Source organism: Phascolarctos cinereus, unplaced genomic scaffold, assembly GCF_003287225.1.
Source record: "Phascolarctos cinereus isolate Bilbo 61053 unplaced genomic scaffold, phaCin_HiC Scaffold_2;HRSCAF=192, whole genome shotgun sequence".
Classification (NCBI taxonomy): domain Eukaryota; kingdom Metazoa; phylum Chordata; class Mammalia; order Diprotodontia; family Phascolarctidae; genus Phascolarctos; species Phascolarctos cinereus.
The window spans coordinates 188,349,535-188,366,155 of record NW_027555625.1 but is presented as its reverse complement, the minus strand read 5'-3'; the positions used below and the strand labels follow the sequence as shown (position 1 = coordinate 188,366,155).

General features: G+C 34.5%; 1 pseudogene; it reads right to left on the bottom strand.

The window, feature by feature from the left end:
- LOC110193818 (GDP-mannose 4,6 dehydratase pseudogene) overlaps nt 1-7,745 on the bottom strand; it is a 44,684-nt pseudogene extending 36,939 nt beyond the window's left edge.
- Between the last annotated feature and the right edge of the window lie 8,876 nt (nt 7,746-16,621).

Genomic DNA, 16,621 nt, shown 5'->3' with positions numbered 1-16,621 from the left:
AGTAATCTCTCACTATGAAACAATAACCAGGATCATGATTGGCATTTTAAAAGCCAGGAAAAAGGTAAACAACATGAGCAAAAACCAGCACAGATAGATTCTTACTTATGAGGACAGGGGAGATCAAAATACAAATTCAGAAGAGGACAATATTGTCAATATATCCACATTTGAAACCTCAAAGGTGAATATGAATTGCTCTCAAGCCCAAAAAGCCTTCTTGGAAGAGCTCAAGGAGGATTTTAAAAGTCATACAAGAGAGATAGAAGAAAAATTGGGAAAGGAAATGAGAGGTGTGCAAGAGAGAGTCAATAGCTTAGAAAAGGAAAGTCAAAAACTGACTGTAGAAAACTAGTCCTTAAAAAATACAACTGGCCAAATGGGGAAAGAGAGTGCACTGAAGAAAACAATTCCTTAAAAATAAGAATTGGCAAAATGCAAAAGGAGGTGCTAAAGCTATCTGAAGAAAACAATTCATTAAAAATTAGAATTGGGCAAGTGGAAGCTAATGACTCTATGAGATATCAAGAATCAGTCAAACAAAATGAAAAGAATGAAAAAAAAATTAAGAAAACATAAAATATTTCATTGGAAAAACAACTGACCTAGAAAATAGATACAGGAGAGATAACTTAAGAATTATTAGTCTATCTGAAAGCCATGATGAAAAAAAGAACCTGGACATCATCTTCCAAGAAATCATCAAGGAAAACTGCCTCGAGGGGCTAGAACCAGAGGGTAAAACAGTCATCAAAAGAATACACGGATCCCCTTCTGAAAGAGATACCAAATTGAAAAATCAAGGAATATTATAGCCAAATTCCAGAATTATCAGGTCAAGGAGAAAGTATTGCAAGTAGCCAGAATAAACAATTTAATATCATGGAACCACCATAAGGATTATGCAGGACTTTGTAGGTTCTACTTTAAAAGATCAGAGGACATGAAATATGATATTCCCTAAGGCAAAGGAGCTTGGATTACAACCAAGGATCAACTACCTAGCAAAATGGAGCATAACCTTTCAGGCAAGGACATGGACATTCAAAGAAATAGGGGATTTCCAGACTTTCCTGATGAAAAGACCAGAGCTCAACAGAAAATTTGATCTTCAAACACAAGAGTCAAGAGAGGCATAAAAAGGTAAACAGGAAGGAAAAATACACATTATTCCATAAGACTAAACTATTTACATGTCTACACCAGAAGATGATACTTGTAACTCTTGTGAACTGTATCTTTATTATGACATTTAGTAGGGATATACATAGTCAGAGGGTGTGGTTATAAATTGAATATGATATGATGAGAAAAAAACAGGAATTGTAATGAGAGAAGAGAAAAGGATGAGGCAGAAAAGGGTAAATTACATCAGATGAAGAAGCACAAAAACATTTAGAGGGAAAGAGATAAGCACTATTTAAAACTTACTCTCATCAGATTTGGCTCAAGGAGGAAATAACGTATTCAGTTATAAAAATTGAAATTACCTTACTGGCAGTAGCAGGGGAAAAGGGAAAGATAAGTGAGAATATGGCTAGAAGGGAGGGAAGAAGTAGTAAGGAAAAGGGGAAAGAAAAGGGAAAGAGCTGATAGAAGGGAGGGAAGATTGAGGGAGGTGGTGGTCAAAAGCAAAACTCTTTTGAAGAGGGAAAGGCAGAAAGGAGAAAAAAGAAAAAAACAGGTGGAATTGAGATGGAGGATGTCTTACTATCAAAGACACAGATAGCAATCATAACTGTGAATGTGAATAGGATGAATTCTCCCATAAAATGAAAGTGAATAGCAGAATGTAATAAAAACCATAATCTACAAAATATTGGTTACAAGAAACACATTTGAAACAGAAGGATACACAAAGGGTAAAGGAAAATGTTGGAGTAGAATATATTATGCATCAGCTGAAGTAAAAAAAAAAAGCAAGGGTAACATGTCTGATCTCAGACAAAGGAAAAGCAAAAATAGATCTAATTAAGAGAGATAAGGAAGGAAAGTATATCCTGCTAAAAGGCCCCATAGACAATGAAGCAATATCATTACTAAACATTTATGCACTAATTCTTGGAGGGGAAGTTAAGGGAGTTACAGGAAGAAATAGACAACAAAACTATACTAAAGGGGAACTCTAACTTCCCTCTCTCTGAACTACATAAATCTAATCACAAAATAAACATGAAAGAAGTTAAGGAGGTGAAAAGAATTTTAGAAAAAAAATATATTTGGTAACCCTGGAGAAAATTGAATGGGGATAGAAAAGGATATACCTTTGCCTCAGTAGTACATGACACCTACACAAAACTGACCATGTACTAGGGCATAAAAACCTCACAATCCAATGCGGAAAGGCAGAAATATTAAATGCATCCTTTTAAGATCATGATGCAATAAAAAATTATGTAATAAAGGGCCATGGAAAGATAGACTAAAAATTTATTGGAAACTAAATAATCTAATCCTAAAGAATGAGTGGATCAAACAACAAATCATAGAAACAATCAATAAGTCCATCCAAGAGAATGACAATAATGAGACAACATCCCAAAACTTATCCCTTAGCTCTTAGGGGAAGTTTTATATATCTAAATGCTCACATGAATAAAATAGAGAAAGAGGAGATCAATTAATTAGGCATGCAACTAGAAAAGCTAGAAAAAGAACAAATTAAAAATGCCCAATTAAATACCAAATTAAAAATACTGAAAACCAAAAGAAAGATTAATACAATTGAAATTAAGAAAACTATTGAACTAATAAAACTAAGAGCTGATTTTATGAAAAAGGCCAATAGACAAACCTTTAGTTAATGTGATTAAAAAAAAGAAAGAAAACCAAATTACCCATATCAAAAATGAAGAGGGAATTCACCACCAATGGAGAAGAAATTAGGATAATAATTAGGAACTTTTTTTCCTAAGTCAATAAATTTGATAATCTTAGTGAAATGGATGAATATTTACAAAAAAAAAATGAATTGACCAGATTAACAGATGAGAAAGTAAAATACTCAAATAACCCCATCACAGAAAAATAAATTGAACAAGCCATCAATGAACTCCTTAGGAAAAAAATCTCCAGGGCCAGATGGATTTACAAATGAATTCTATAAATCATTTAAAGAACAATTAATTCCAATACTATATAGACTATTTGGGAAAATAGGTGAAGAAGCAGTCTTACCAAATTCTTTTTATGATACAGGTATGGTGCTGGCACTTAATAGAGAAGAGTCAAAACAGAGAAAGAAAATTATAGACCAATTTCCCTAATGAATACTGATGCAAAAATCTTAAATAAAATTTTAGCAAAAAGATTACAGCCATTTATCATGAGAATAATAAACTACGACTAGGTAGGATTTATACCAGGAAAGCAAAGCTGGTTCACTATTAGGGAAACTATCAGTATAATTGATCATATTAACCACAAAACTAACAGAAATCATATGATTATCTCAAAAAATGCAGAAAAAAAAACTTGTAACAAAATACAACACCCATTCTTATTAAAAACACTAGAAAGCATAGGAATAAATGGAACCTTCTTTAAAATGATAAGTAGCATCTACCTAAAATCATCAGCAAGCATTATATGTAACGGGAATGAGCTAGAAACATTTTCAGTAAGATCAAGGGTGAAACAAGGCTGTTTGTTATTCAATAAAGTACTGGAAATGTTAGCTTTAGCAATAAGAGAAGAAAAAGAAATTAAAACAATTAGAATAGGCAAAGAAGAAACTAAGCTATCTTTTAAAAATATAATTTATTTAAAATTTTAACAATCACTTCTGCAAGCTTTTGGGTTTTAAATTTTCTCCTTCTCTCTCCCTGCTTCCCTCTGTAAGACATCATGCTATCTGATATAGGCTTTATATATACATTTCTATTAAACATATTTTCAAATTATTCATGTTGTAAAGAAGAATTAGAACCAATAGGAGGAACCACAAGAAAGAAGAAACAAAACAAAACTGAAGAAAAAAGAGCAAATACTGTGCTTCAATCTGTATTCAAACTCTGCAGTTCTTTCTCTGGATGTGCATAGCTTTTTCTATCATGAGACTTTTGGAGATGTCCAAAATGAAAAATGCTTTAACAGACCTCCAGTCTCCTCTAAGTGCCTACAGTGGAGGCAGCTCCACTCCACTGCTTCTGCACTCATTTGGTGTGTGTTATGCTTCTTCCTAGCCCCCATCAAATCTCAGCAGCATAGGTGGGTCTGGCATTCCTTGTCAGCAGGGGTTTCCCAGATCTTCCCCAGGTCAGATGCCCAGCTCTGCTCACTATTGTGGGGGTAATAGTTATTGTAGTTGGGGCTGAGGCAGCCTCCCAAACCAGCTAAACCCAGGGCATGTCTCTTTTTGTTTAAGTAGCTTGCTGCTTGTTGTCAATGTGGACTCTAGCCTGGAGGTGTTTTACTCTTCACAGGGAGGATATCTAAACCAGGATTTATCTACATATCTTCTCCAATTGTCCCAGGAGGACCCCTCTTCTGCCTCTGGTCTTATTTATTTTTATGGCTCTATGTTCACTCAGGTGCACTATTTTGTTTCTTTCCTGGAGGAAATCTCAAGAGCTTGAATGTTTCTAACCTACTCCACCATCTTCCTAGAATTTTCTTTTCAATTGTGATTTTTAAGAAATTTTTTAAGTCAGTGAGCTTTTGTACCTCTTTTTTCATTTGACTAATTCTACTTTTTAAGGAGTTTTTTTTTCCTTCAGTGAATATTTGTGCTTCTTTATCCATGTGGCAAATCTGCTTTTTAAGGCATTTTTTTTCCTCATTGGCTTTTTGTACATCTTTTACCATTTGGCCTAATCTTTTTTTTTTTGAGTTGTTATTTACTTCAGTATTGTTTTGTGTGTGTGTGTGTGTGTGTGTGTGTGTGTGTGTGTGTGTGTGTGTGTGTGTCTCCTTTAAAAAACTGTGAGCAGAGAGCTCCGGAAGCAGCTGCTCCCACTGCTCATTCAGTGGTTCTTAAGGCCTGCTCCTGTTTTGCTAGGGCTGGGTCTGTGCTGGTGCAGCCTGCACTGGATTGTGCTCCATTCTCACCTAAGTACAACAGATCTTTCTGCTGAACTTCTAAGTTGTCTTCTGCTGGAAAATTATTTGACCCCATCCTTTTGTGAGTTGTACTGTGTCAGGTGTTCTTTTATCTCATTATTTAAAGATGTTTGGAGGGATTTGGCAGAGAGCTCAGGCAAGTCCCTACCTTTTCTCCACCATCTTGGTTCTTTCTTAATTGATTCTTTAGGGCTCTCTAAGTATACAATTTTATTATCTGCAAATATTGATAGTTTTATTTCTTCATTGCATATTCTTACTCCTTAAATTTTTTTCCTTGTCTAGTTGTTATATAGCTAGCATATCTAGTACATTAAATAGTAGTGATGATAATGAAAATCCTTGCTTCACACCTGACCTTATTAGGAAGGTTAATAGTTTATTTCCATTACAGATACTGCTTGCTCTTTGATTTAGGTAGCAAGTATTAATCATATTAGGAAAAGATACATTTATTCTTATGCTTTTTGTTGTTTTTAATAGGAATGGGTGTTGTATTTTGACAAAAGCTTTTTTTTGCATCTCCTGAGATAATCATATATTTTTTGCTATCTTTGTTATCAATATAGTCAATTATGCTTACAATTTTCCCAATATTGAGTCAGCCCTGCATTCCTAGTATCAATCCTATCTCTCATTATATATGATGTTTGTGATATATTGCTATGATCTTTTTGCTAGTATTTTATTTAATTTTTTATATCAATATTCATTAGGGAAATTATTCCCTAGTTATTTTTTCTGTGTGTTCTCCCTATTTTAGGTATATTTGTGTCATAGAAGGAATTTTATAAAACTCCTTTTTACACATAATTTACATAGGATTGGAATTAATTGCTCTAGATGTTAAGCTCACTTGATTTTTGTAATTGCAAATATAAAAAAAAATTCTCCTGGATTGTATTTGTAAAGAACACAAGGAGTACACAGAAATTTTCAGGATAGATTTGTTAAGGAGTATCTTAAATCATATGTCAAGATGAGTTTGCCTCTGATTTCTTCTATCTTCCCTTCCTTCCCCTCCCCCCTCAAAAAAATCAAACAAATAAACAAAGAAAAAGGCACTCACTTAGGTTGTGTCCACACCTCACTGACCGCTTTGCATGTTTTTTTAATATTATTAATATAGTTGACATTTACAACGTGATTTAAAACTTGAAAATCAAATTATACATGTTATAGCATTTGATCTACACAAGCCTGTGTGATAAGTTATAGATTTATTATTATATGTTTTTCTTCAGTTAAGAAAACAGTCTCAGAGAAGTTGATTGATTTGTCCATGATTGTATGGGTAATAACTGACACATGAAGAATTTGAAGCCAAGCTGTTTTTTAATTCCAAATCTATCTATTTACACATAGTGTCATGTTATATTCAGTCAGCCATGTTATATTCAGTTGGAAACAACTAACTGAATGATTAAAAATAATTCAACTAATATGTGTTTTCAAAGTAACTGATATAAATACATGTTAGTCAACATCAACAATATACTTGCTTTGTCTCAGGTCTCCTGGGTGAGAAGAGTGAAGTGACTGAATTTTAGGACAGGTTGTTGAAGTAGGAACATTATCAGCAAAATATGTATATGTTTAAGATTGTCAATTCTTCAGTTTTTGATTTTTAAATAAGGAAGAGGAAGGCATAAGACTCTGGAAGGTCTTAAATTCCATGCTGAGTTGGTCCCTGAGATTACACACTTTCCATGTCAAAGATTCCATTTAGAGTTAGAAAGGAAGAAAAGAATCACAGATGGACACATGATGAGAAATAAAAGAAAATAATGAACTCATTTTTCACAGAGGAAACTCAGCTACAAAAAAAAATTAAGGACAAAAAAAGGAATCTGTTATTTTCAATAGAAAACTTTAAAGCAAAAAGGATAGGTAGAAGTGTAGTGGTCATTGATTTTGATTTAGCAGCAGTAGTGACAGCTGTAGATTTCTCTACTCCATTCTGGGTCTTAGAGCCCTCACCAAACAGGCAATGATCAACATATAAAAAAAATTAATATTCTTTTTAACCTGAAGAAGAGCAGCTCCCCCTTCCTTGACTATTGTTTGATATTCAGCAATGTGATTAAAATTTATTGCACTAATTCCCTGTTCTTATTTCTTTGCAAGGGCACACAAACCTTTCTAGGGAGATTGACCTCCCTGGCTGCTCCTGGACATAAACTTAAATGTGAACATGTCACACTGCATGAATTAATGTTCTTCCTCCTCAAAATTCTTAATGACATGCTTCAGACAATGAAACTTGTGATAATATAGAACCTTTGAGGAGCACCTGAGTGCTCAGTAGTCATATTTATAGAATTAATATATTTCATATAGACTATATTACTGAATCCTAATGTCCAAATTAATTTTTTAAACACCGCTATTTTCTTGATTATGCTGAATAGCATTGGATCACAGAACAATACAATTCTAAAAAATTTGGAAATGCAGGTCATTGAAATGCCAGCATATTACCACTAGTTACTTATATCCTGTCTTCTACACCCCCAATGACCATCTTGTATGCCTAATTTACTTGCCTGTGGCAAAGACATGTATTCATTACTAACCTTGAAAGCAATTTCAGTTTGGCTGCAATATGTCAGATTCTCTGTTTCCTCTCTTTGACCTGGGACTTTGGCAAAGTCTCCTTTTTCTGCTGGAGGACAAAAGGCCATGGTATCTGAATAAAAGGCCTTGTGAAATGACTGTCTATCTTTCAAGGGCCTTGTCGAGGCCTCTCCAAGCTTGGGTATTCAGCTTCTCTAGGTTCTAATGATAAATAAAAAAGAGATCAAAAATTCATCACAAATAAGCCTAGAAACTTAAGGGCTCAGAGAGACTGACAATAAAAATGGAAAAAAACAAAGAAGGAAAAAGAAAAATCAGATGATAATGGAAATTTAATTCAGAGAAGATACTAGGTTTTCCTTAATACCTTAAATAAATAAATAAGCAAACAAACAAATGAATGAATGAATAAATAAATAATAAATAAATGGCTGAATGACCAAATAAATAAATAAGTAAACAAATAAATAAACATTTAAAAAATATTTTAACCAACAGGAATTGTTAGAAATGGTTAGAGACCTAATTCCCCTTGGAACTCAGAGCCTCTAGGCTGATGATACTGATAAAGAAGAGAAGGATGAACAAACTGAGAAGGGGTATCAAATGCATGAAAAAAAACTGGAAAAGGAAACAAATTGTTTCTTTGGGCAACTAAAAAAAATGGCTTGCTAAAGTATGGTGGTTGCTTTCTGGAAAGTTCACTTAAGTAAACACCAGAGAGGAAAATGAATATACATTTTTTCTATAGAGCACTTCATATAGCAGACATTTAGAAACTATCTGAAATTCCAAATTTGAATCTTAGCCATTCTGTGGTCTTTTATTAATCTCTAAGTAGCCAGCACCTCATTTGGATGAGATACAAAAGCTCCCACAATATTCAATTTAATTCAAAGTAGGCTAACTTTGCAGACAAAGCTTCTCCCTATTATTCTATTATGTTATAAAATGGTATATTTATATGATATAAGTCAAATCACTTAACTTCTTAGTTCCTGAATTTCCACATCTATAAAATGGGAATTAAAATACCTGTGATTCCTGGATCACAGGGACATTGTGGACAAAGCACTTTGTAAATCTTTAAATTCTGTGGAAATGTGAGTTATTCTTTTCAATTCTATGCTCCTTATCATTATGCAAGATAGGCTATTCATTTACCTGTTTTTCTACTTCTCCCTTGTTGGGATGCTTTGATAGCCAAACAAATTAGGAAGAATGCTGAAGATTTTGACACAATTATTGAAGAAGCATAAGCAACTCTATTTGCTGAGATTAAAAAAGGACTTAAGTTTAAACATGTACTAACACTGGTTACCTGCTCTGATTCCAGCAGAGGGTAAAAGGGAATTTATCTGAGGATACAAACATGAAAGGGGCAGTCTCCCTTCCTATAAAAATCCTTTCCAAACTATACCTCCTCCACATGGTTTCAATCCTTTCACTTCATCACCCCCTTCCCATGGAGCTACTGTTACCTCTCTCTACCTAGTAGAATGTTTTCTGTGATAGTGCAGACCCTTTTTTCATCCCCAGCTTATTGGACTATGTATGTAATTTTGGCTAATTATGACTCAACATAGAGGTTTTGCCAGGGTTCCTAACTGCTTTGATTATCCCTATGCTTAGTAGCCAGGAAAAATTTACTTGTAGAAACCACCCCTCCCCACAACAACCATGAAAATGTCTGCTAAACAAGGAGGAAGGTATCACTTGGACAAATATATCAATCTCAATTTGCTTTGGAGTGTATGTTTGCTAGAATTTATTCAAACATGAAATAGGTAGAAGCATAATATTCTGCAATATTTCAAACCAAATGTACCAATTAGAGCATACCTCTGTGGGTCTACGGCCAAAGGTAATATTCTTGTTCCTTCAGAATGTTTGTTTTATAGGAAATTAGGAAGCATTGATGTCTATTTATTCCAAAGAGAAATTCACTAAATAATTCCTTTTCATGACTTTTCTTAACCAAAAACAAACAAAAACAAAACAAAACAAGAATAAGAACAAGTCTTGTCTTGATAGTTGAGCTCTATCATCATTCAATGATGAAACATGACTCACTTCAAAATTTTTAGTGTTTCCACAAACTTAGTGACACGTGTCCTATCTCTATTCCCATCATTGTCACATACTTTCTACCTTTTGGGCAAACTAACAGAGCCTGTCTGTATCTAGTTTGTCAACAATTTATGCTTCCTCGCCTTGTCTGTCCCCCTGACAACTGATCATCCAGTTCCAAATTGATTTCTCCTGTCAAATGTCCAAATCCTTTTTTATCCTCTATTTCCTTGGAATTTCTGCCTTACAATCTATCATTGATATAAGTTGTAAGAGGCTCATTTTCTCCTTCTGTTCAAGCCAAATCTCCAGCAGCCTACTTAACTAGAGTTCTAAGGCTTTACTAATGCTTATATACTCATACTGATTATATAAAAAAAAAAAACTTCTAGATCATGCCACATTTCCCTTTGAAGTTTATTGTATTGTTTGAGTAAATTGATAAATATTCACAAAAATGCGTCCTCCTTGAGATAAGGTCATTCAGACAGTTAATTCATTAAGAATACATTTCTGTTAGTTGCAGGTGTCACAAATGGCCTTTGTCAAGATATTTTTAATAGAACATTCTGTCCAAATGACCTTATCTAGAGATAAGTATGCAACAGTGAATATTTATTGCTGGATCAAAAAAACCCACAAATTCAAATCTTTATAGATTTCTCACAAATAAGGGATGAAATATGCAGAGCAATAAAGGACATCAAACTGCCCGATTATATAATTCTAAATGAAATTTCCCAATTCTAAGTCTAAAGGTCCTTATTTTTCTCAACTTCTTTAGTTGCTACAATGAATAAAGTTTTGTCATTAAAAATGTCTACTAATGGAACAAAGTTTATAAGACTTTATTATAAAATTACAAACTCTCAGTTTTATGTGAAATACTTAGAATCAGTAGACCTGGATTTGAATCATGACTCTAACACTAATTTTATAAACACAGGCAAGTAGTTAACTTTTCCAATTATAAAATGAGAATATTAATCCTGTAGTATCTACCTCATAGATTTATAAGGATAATTGAATGTAAAAAAATTACAAATCTCAAAGACTATATAAATATTTGATGTTACTACTTCATTGGCTAGTGATATTTTCATTCATTCACACCACACATGCCATAGTTTCCCAAAGGTCTTAATGTACTTTTAAGCTTTAATAGTTTTAATGGCAGTTTCAAGCTACTAAAACTTAAGCTGAAATAATACTTTTGGGTCATTAATATTTATTCAATTTTTTTCCTTCTCAGTCTTTTTTTGTTGATTAGTTTTTAAAGACAATCATCTAACAAACTATCCCTTATACTAGGTTGTAAATTAGTGTAATTCAAATTGGGGGACAGAGGGAGGGAAAGGATAATTTCATGATCTTTGCACCAGCTAGAACCTGGCTACCCCTGAGGTCATATTCCTGAGTTTTTCCAGGCCAATGAGAATTCATCCTGTTTCTATGGGCCTTCCATAGGATCTTCAAAAACCAGAAGTCATTCTTATTTCTTCTATTCAATCATTTAGGTTCTGTTTAAATCTATTTCATCTTTTACTGAGAGGGCTTGTTACAAAGTTAATAGCATGATGGACTTGCGACTCAGGAGACATGAATTCTAATCTAGTCTCAGATAGTTTTTCATTTTGGCCAGGACCAAGTCATTTTTTTTAGCACTTCAATGTCCTCTTCTGTAAAATAAGGATCATACTAATTTCATTCTCTATCTTCCAAGATTGCTGCATGGAAACTACTTTGCAAACCTTGAAGTCTACAAAAGTTGGAAGGAATTATTATCATTATTCAGTTTTGTGAAAGGGGATACAACTTAGAAACTTATCATAACTCTAGATAAGTGACTTCACTTTTCATCCATGTAAAAATGCCAACCTTCCTGGTTTCCAGTTTGTAAGCTTTAAATCATCTCTAATACCATATAGAGAACCCTGTTAAAGATTTCCAACTCTAACCCTGAACTGGGGAAAACAGAGAATTGTGATTTTTTTTTTTGTATTTCTGCCCTAAAACTAATTATTTAAAGAATCCAAGAATCAATTTTAGTCATACAAGGAACTTTAGAGATCAGGCAGTACAATATCTTCATTTTAAAAATTAGGAACCAGAGACTGAGTTGTCACCTAAGGTTAAATGGTGATTGAACAGTGGGAAGAGGATTCAAGTCATGTCTTCTGGCTTTGAAGTCAGTGTGTGCTCTGCTACAAAACACTATTGCTTCAGTATCTACATATGTTGCTCTATAAAGTTGAATGGAAAGCACCATGAATGTAGAGAGAGAGGACTTGAGTCTGAATCCCACTTTTGCTACATACTACTTATGAGAATATGAGAAGGTCGCTTAAAGGCTCCAGTCCTTTAAGATCCATTGGTGTTGTTGTTCAGTCCTGTCTGATCCTTAGTGACCCCATTTGGAGTTTTCATGGCAAAGATACTGGAGTGGTTTGCCATTTCCATCTCCAGTGGAGCCAATGTATCCATTTTGTCAGACAACCAAAGGTTAAGTGACTTGCCCAAGGTAACACAGCTAGAAGTGTCTGAGGCTGGACTTGATTTGAGCTTCCTGACTCCAGTCCCAGTGTTCTACCCACTGAGCCACTGGCTGCTTCCTTAAGATCTGTCCCTCTTTGGGGGCAGAGCCAAGATGGCCAAGTGAAAGCAGTTTGGCTTGGGCACATGGGCCACAGTGAACCTGGAGCAGTTCTCAGAGGAATGAATTGCAGGCAGCTATGGCAGTTTTCAGACTTCTCAACCCAGGAACACCAAATTCAACTAAGAAAATCAGTGGGAAAAGTCTGTTTCTGTGGTGAGAGAGAGAAGATATATCCCACACGCAAGTCCCAAGTGCAGCCCTGAGGCAGTGGCTGCTTCCTGAGTGTCTGGCCTATGGGCTGAGGGGGAACTGAGTGGCTGATCAGAGGGGGATTGCAGAGATCTCTTTGCCAGTGCTGAGGCAGGGATCTCTTGATTTGCCTGTGCTTGGATCTGGCTCACAGTTCTGGGAGGCAAATCTGGGGCAAGGAGGAGTGCTGGTGTGGTGGAGCTTGTAGTGGTGGTGATGAGAAAATCCTCCTCACAGTTCCAAGACAGAAAAGACTGCTTCTGGTCCCTCATAGACCTGAGAACAGGCCAGGAAAGGAGTAACACTTTGCCCCTTATCATACCACCTTGGAGGAACTGAAAATCTAGAAGTCCCTAGAAGTATCTCTGAAAACAGCTGTACAAACCCCCAAAGCTTCTAACAGTGCATTCTCCACATTGGAAGAAGACTCTTACCTTAACAAAGAGTTTAAAACTCACTTAATTGGCTGAGATCATGAGCAAACTTTGCAAAAGGACTCAGACTATATTATCTTACTTTGGTGACAAAGAAGATCAAAACACACAACCAGAAGACAACAAAGTCAAAGCTTTTACATCCAAAGCCTCCAAGAAAAATAGGAATCAGTCCCAGCCTGTGGAAGAGCTCAAAAGGGATTTTGAGAAGCAAGTAAGAAAAGTAGAGGAAAAACTGGGAAGAGAAATGAGAGTGATGCAAGAAAATCGTGAAAAACAAGTCAACAGCTCTCTAAAGGAGATCCAAAAAATATACTGAAGAAAAAAACACCTTAAAAAGTAGCCTAATCCAAATGGCAAAAGAGGTCCAAAATGGCAATGAAGAGAAGAATTCCCTAAAAAGCAAAATTGTCCAAATGGAAAAGGAAGTCCAAAAGCTTACTGAAGAAAATACTTCCTTAAAAATTAGAATAGAGCAATTGGAAGCTAGTGACTTTATAAAAATCAGGACACTGTAAAACAAATCCAAAAGAATGAAAAATCAGAAAACAATGTGAAATATCTCATTGGAAAAACAACTGACCTGGAAAATAGATCCAGGAGAGAGAATTTTAAAATTATTGGGCTATCTGAAAGCCATGATCAGAAAAAGAGCCTAGACATCATCTTTCAAGAAATTATCAAGCAAAACTGCCCTGATATATTAGAACCAGAGGGCAAAATAGAAATTGAAAGAATCCACAGATCTCCTCCTGTAAGAGATCTCCAAAGGAATATTCCTAGGCATATTAAAGCCAAATTCCAGAATTCCCAGGTCAAGGAGAAAATATTACAAGCAGCCAGAAAAAAAAAAAGAAACAATTCAAGTATTGTGGAAACACAATCAGGATAACACAAGATTTAGCAGCTTCTACATGAAGGGGCTGCAGAGCATGGAATAAAATATTTCAGAGGGCAAACAAGATAGTATTACAACCAAGAATCACTGACCCAGCAAAACTGAGTATAATCCTTCAGGGGAAAAATGGTAATTCAGTGAAATAGAGGACTTTCAAGCATTCTTGATGAAAAGACCAGAGCTGAATATAAAATTTGACTTTCCAATACAAGACTCACGTGGAACATGAAGAGGCAAACAGGAAAGAGAAATTATTAAGAGACTTATTAAGGTTTAACTGTTTACATTCCTGCATAGAAAGATGATATATATAACTCATGAGACCCTTGTCAGTATTAGGGTAGTTGGAGGTGAAAATTATATGTGTGTAGATAGGTAGATCTATAGATAGATAGATAGATAGATGGATAGATAGAGGGCACAACGTGAGTTGAAGATGAAGGGATCATATCTGGAGAATACTATTAAGGGGTTAAAGAAGATTATACTAGGAGAAGGAGGAAGGGAGAGGTAGAACAGGGTAAATTATCTCACATAAAACAGAAAAGGAAAGGCTCTTACACTGGGGGGAAACAGGGGATGGTGAGAAGGAATGAGTGAATCTTTTTCTCATAGGATTTGGCTTAAGGAGGGAATAACATACACATTCAATTGGGTATGAAAATCTATCTTACCCTACAGAAAAATAGGGGGGTAAGGGGAGAAGGGAGCAAGGGAATGATAGAGAAGACTGCAGATTGGGAAATGGGGTAATTAGAAGAAAAAACTTCTGAGGAGGGACAGGACAGAGTGAAAAGAAAGAATACAATAAATGGGGGGTCAGGTAGGATTAAGGGAAATAGAGTTAGTTTTTCACAAAGTGTCTACTATGGAAGTGTTTTGCATAACTGCGCATGTATAACCTCTATTGAATTGCTTGCCTTTTCAATGAAGGTGGTTGGGGAGTGAGGAAAGGAGAAAATTTAGAACCCAAAGTTTTAGAAACACATGTTTAAAAAAATGTCTTCACATGTAACTGAGAAATACAGGAAATAGGGTACAGAAATCTATCCTGCACTACAGGAAAATAGAAGGGAAAGGAGATAAGAGAAGAGAAGGGAGCATAGATTAGGGGAAGGGATATTCAGAATGCATGCCATGTTGGGGTGGGGGAAGGGCGATATGGGGTAAAAATTTGGAACTCAAAATCTTGTGGAAATAAACTTCAAAAACTAAAAACAGATAAATAAATAAATAAATAGAAAAATAAAGAAAGAAAGAAAGAAATGAATGAATGAATATGTGTATGTATGTATATGTATATATATGAATATATGTATATATATATATGTGTGTGTGTGTGTGTGTGTGTGTGTGTGTGTGTGTATAAAGGATCTGTCCCTCTTCTAAATCAATGAATCTTATGTGTAAATTTAGGTTTTTTGGCTTTCAGACATTCGCTCTTACTACCTGCTCCCTCAAATTTTTTTATTTGGATTTTAATAGGAAATTTCAATATGGAATGAATATAGAAATTTAAGATAATGAATCAACCAGTCCAGAAGCATTTAAATCTTAATTGTTGAACATGTCTAGCTTATAATTTGTAACCATAACTTTGAAGGAACCAGAAATAGTACTGTATATAGGCTTTCTCCCATTCTTAAATTATATAAATGGATTTGAACATACCAGAAGTGATGGTCCTGAAATATACCTAGTGGAAAGTTACACACTTTAATAGAATTCTTTGTAAGATACATATTAGTTCTCCGACACCAATACAAGAAAGAGTCAGAGTTTTTATTTATTTTTTCGATTATATACTGTATTTATTTGCTTATTTATTTTTATTCTTTAATAGTGTTTTATTTTTTCCAGTGAACGTCAAGAAAAACTTAAACATTCATTTTTGCAAGATTTTGAGCTCCAATTTTTTTCCCTCCTTCCCTCATCTCTCCTCTTCTGAAAATGATAGACAGCTTAATATAGTTTATACATGTGCTATCATGTAAAAAATATTTGTATTTTATTCACAGTTATGAAAGAAGAAATAGATCAAAAGGTAAAAAAACAAAACAAAACATGAGAAAAGCAGCAGCTAGGTGGCGCAGTGGATAGAGCACCGGCCCTGGATTCAGGAGGACCTGAGTTCAAATCTGGCCTCAGACACATAACACTTACTAGCTGTGTGACCCTGGGCAAGTCACTTAACTACATTGCCTAGCCACTATATATATATATATATATATATATATATATATATATATACATATATATATATACGTATATATATATATACACACACACACACATATATATACAGATATACGTATTTATGTATATATATATACATATATACAGATAGATATACGTATTTATGTATATATATATGTATATGTGTATATATATACATAGATATATAATAAAAATGAGAAAAAATAAAGTAGGTGAACAAATATACTTTGATCTGTATTCAGAGTTCATCAGTTCTTTATCTGGATGTGGATAGCATTTTCCTTTGTGAGTCATTTGTCTTGCATCATTGTGTTGCTGAGAAGAACAGAGACATTCATAGTTGGTCATCATACACTGTTCTTGAGACTTTGTACAATGTTTTCCTAGTTATGTTTATTTCACTTTGCATCAGTTCATACAAGTCTCTCTAGCTTTTTTTTCCTGAAATTTGCCTGTTCATCATTTCTTATTGTACAATAGTGTTCCATTATAGTCATATATCATCGATTGTTCAGCTAT